This window comes from Humulus lupulus, chromosome 6, assembly GCF_963169125.1.
Source record: "Humulus lupulus chromosome 6, drHumLupu1.1, whole genome shotgun sequence".
Taxonomy (NCBI): Eukaryota; Viridiplantae; Streptophyta; class Magnoliopsida; order Rosales; family Cannabaceae; genus Humulus; species Humulus lupulus.
Genome location: NC_084798.1, coordinates 112367964 through 112372279, shown reverse-complemented (window position 1 = coordinate 112372279; position 4316 = coordinate 112367964). Strand labels below are relative to the sequence as shown.

Genomic DNA, 4316 nt, shown 5'->3' with positions numbered 1-4316 from the left:
GTCAGCCACGTGTCAAGAGATTATTCGCCACGTCACAAATGCTAATTTATTGGATAACAAATAGCGTATCTATAATTATTATAGAGTGTTCTATGAATTCAAGAGTACAATTCCGAGTCTATAGTGGAGTCACGAGGAATTAATAAGTTAGTAAATTTATTTGTTAGATTTATGATAACTTATTGGAGCTTGATTTCATAGGCCCATGGTCCCCATTGTACCGTAGATAAAATCACCTAGATAGTCTCAATTAATTGATTTAATTATCAATTAGAATTATCAAAGTTGACCAGGTCAATTTTGGATAGTTTCTGTAAAGAACGTCCTAAACTAATACTTAATAAAATATCCACATATCATTAGTTCATAAAAGAAAACTACTTATAATAAAGGTCTCAGTGGGGACTTGCTTAAAACAATGCAAGTTGGGCCCATTAGTTTTAAAAAGAAAATATGAGTTTTTATGCAAAGTTCAAAAGAAACAAAATTAAATAACTAAGTCCCACTGATAATTTAGAAAGTCTCTTAAAACATAATCAAAATTTAAATGGCGTCCTAAGTGATCATTTATCCGTCCATAGGATGCCCCACGCCATACACCCCACGACGATAGAACCCCTCACGTCACCACACGTGCCACAGAGAAACCTATTTGCTACCTAGAAGGGAAAGTAAGGGGGTGAGCTAAAAGCCTAGTAAGGAAGTACAAACAATAAGCAAGTAGGATACAACAATTTACAAACACTATCGTTCATCTTTATACATCATAGCATCGTCATAAAAAACATCATATCATCATCATAACATCATCATATCATGACATTATCATAACATAAACACCATAGCATCATCATATCATAACATCATCATAACATATACATCATAGCATCATCATATCATAACATCACATAACATAAACATCATAGCACATTCATACAAAATTCCTTGTGAACATGGCCCGCTAACTTATCCATGCCACCCTTTGAGGTAAATAGGAGGCTCTGGTCCTTGAATAACCTCGGCGCGTCCGCCCTTGGAGTTACGTCTTTATATCCTTAGTAACTCGGGTTACGTCTTCATATCCTTAGCAACCCATTTTGATGTGTCGCGTTCATCACGCTAACATCTATATAGAACATAACATATTCATACAAGCCAACATATCATCACATTATGGCATTCATAATTCATAACATTTCATTCACACAACAGTCTTACCATTCATAACATAAATAATCATAAATTCTATCTAACTTCCTTACCTAAGGTCCGAGCTAAGTAAATTCACAACCTCTCAACGAGCCTATACCATAATCAAAACGACATTTCTTAGCTTCATAAAATTACTATTTTGCCCTTTCATACAACTCATGTGTGCATGAGCCATGCACACACATAATAAGAGTTACACACACAACATGCAATTATTCTTAATTACACATAAGGCCATAAAAGAATAATGCTCATTTTACCTATTTTGCATGCATGGTCTTTCTATAAAAACCACATGGTTGAATAATAGACATAATTTTGGACGTAAAAGTGGATTTGCATGTAACATGCATATGTGAGAACATTGCGTAATTGTGACGTTTAAAAATGATAATTCTACACGTCTTACTTCTATCGTTTTAAAATTAATAGACTTGTAACATGTTTTATCTTTCTTAAAATTTCTAGGTTGATTAAATCTCTCAAAACATTATTTTATTTTATAAAATAATTTTATTTAGCTTAAAAAAATGTGATAATTTCATTTATTATTCTCAAATTACAAAGAATTAACAAAAGCTTGGAATTTATTTAAAATGCCTATGATTACTATGTTTCCTTAGAAAAAAAAATCAATTTTAATATTGGTTAATTGTGTTACATAAATGATGTGAGAAAAATATATTTTACTTTAAGTGTGGAAAAATATATTTTATTTGAATTATTTAAGACTTAGATTTTATGTAACATAAATTCATAAGTGGCAATTAAATAATCATTTTAAACTTTTTAAACCAAACTTTCAGCCACTATTTAATTTCTTTAAAAATCACAAATAAATTGAATTCAATATTTTTTTCAATCAAAATAAAGAAAAATCATAACTATCAAAATATACATTCATACCATATTAAAATACCATTTTTAATATTACCATAATTTAGGGTATTAATTTTTATATCAAATACTCATCAAATTCATTTTATTGAAACACACTTCATATTTTTTTACAAAAATTCCAGCAACCATTTTTATCATTAAAATCACCATATTGAATTTAAAACCTCATATTTTTCTAAAAATATAATAAAAATTCTGTAGGTATTTATTTGAGTAAAATATCATTTTATTGTGACTTAAAATACCATTTTTAATTTCATAAAATCAACATAGCATTATGGACATTACTTATGCATGCAAATCACTTTTTCATCAAACTTTTTACCCAATTATTTACAAAAAACAACAAGCATAATTATTCATGAAATTCATCCTTTATCTCAAAAATTTCACATAAAATCATACATGCCCAAAATCCTATCATGCTTTTATCATACAAATAATTCTAAGAATATCACTAACACATATTCATATGCAATCTTATAAAACCTTTTTCTATTCCAATGAATTAATACATGAATCCAACAAAACAATAACAACAACATACATTAATACATAAACACCATTATTCACATATGCCTTTATATTAAACCTAACATGTTTCTATCATTATTTTCATGCATCTTATAATTTATTCTTCCACAATATCATATGCATCCTATCAAAATTTCATGGATCCAAATATCAAGATTGCCAATTATCATTGAAAATCATAAAACATCAAACAAAATATAAAGATGATCATTCGGTATGCCTAGGCCGAAATCCCCATATTTGCATTCATAAATTACCACTAATGATTATACATAGAAAATCAACATCAAAACCCTTTTATACATCAAACCATAATACCCTTCATGCAAATCAAACAATTCATTATCAACAAGATATCAAGAACACAAAGTACCCATTTTTCCTACCCAAAACATAAATCCCCTTTAACCATAATCCCTCTAATAATCTATTCATCAAAACCAATAATCACAAAATTTAGGGAGGGATTTCAATACCTCTTCTTGATAGAAAATCAAGAATCCAATCCAATCAAGAATCCAATAACCTCCTTGCTCAAACCCTAGGGTTGTATATTTTGAATAATCAAGATGGAGAAGAAGATGAACAAAGTTAGAGCAACCCAAACTACTAGATTAATCATAAGGAAAACAACCAAAAACCTTACCCTAGCTTGAACCATTTTCTTCTTCTTTTTCCTTTCTTCACTCTAGAAATGGAAGCCACCTCACGCCACTCCCTCTCTCTCTATACAACTATATGGGCTAGTGGCTTGGTGTGATGAAAAGGAATAACAAATTTTCTTTCTTTTCTACTTATAATGGGTTGGCCGAATACTAGGGTAGAATATACATAGTTGCCTATTCTCTTCCTTTATAATTGTCTTAATAAATTCCCATATCATTTCATAAATAATAATAATAAAAAAAATGGGTCTTTTCCTTATTTCTTTTCACACCTCATAAAGGAAACTTCTTACAATACTTATTTGACCACAACACCACACATACACGGCAAAGCCAAATCAAAAGGAAAGAAAATATTTCAAGTAATTCATAATAATTCACATAATAATTATGCCAAATAAAATAACATCCAATCAATCAAATGTAATTCATACAATTAACAATCAATCTATCAAATATAAATTATACAAATGATATTTAATAAATCAAATATAAACCAAACCCATTTAGGAATAGAGAAATTATTGTCTTCCCATTTTCCTTACACGCCCACCCTCTTTCTTTTTCTTTATTTTTATTTTTTTTCATCATGTTAATTAAATAAAATAAATCTAATAAAGGAATAAAAGTGTGTAGAAAATCTACACATGTGTACCATGCTACCATGCACTAGCACACACTAAATCACTAGGGTGCATCACTATCTACCATGCACCTTAGTGCATTCAACCAAATCTCACATAATCACATTTTTTTAAAAATAAAAATAAATATATATTATTTAACAAGTAATTTCACAAAAATATTCTACAAACAATTCTAACAATTAAATAAAATAACAAACAATCAAATAAATCAAACAACAACTAAATAAAATAAACAACATTTAAATAAAACAATTCATCACACTTAACACTTAAATAAAATAAATCACCAAAATTTTTAATAAACTAAAAAAAAAAAATTGGTGCACTACAGTTTCACAGAGTTATGTAATTTTGAGCA

At 28.6% G+C, this 4316-nt stretch overlaps 1 long non-coding RNA gene across 1 annotated transcript; it reads right to left on the bottom strand.

The window, feature by feature from the left end:
• Positions 1 to 230: 230 nt before the first annotated feature.
• Positions 231 to 3403, bottom strand: LOC133784159 (uncharacterized). Its single transcript, XR_009871168.1, has 3 exons — positions 3293 to 3403; positions 3123 to 3187; positions 231 to 659 (listed from the first exon to the last, which is right to left on the bottom strand). It is a non-coding gene; the product is annotated as an uncharacterized LOC133784159 (long non-coding RNA).
• Positions 3404 to 4316: the final 913 nt, after the last annotated feature.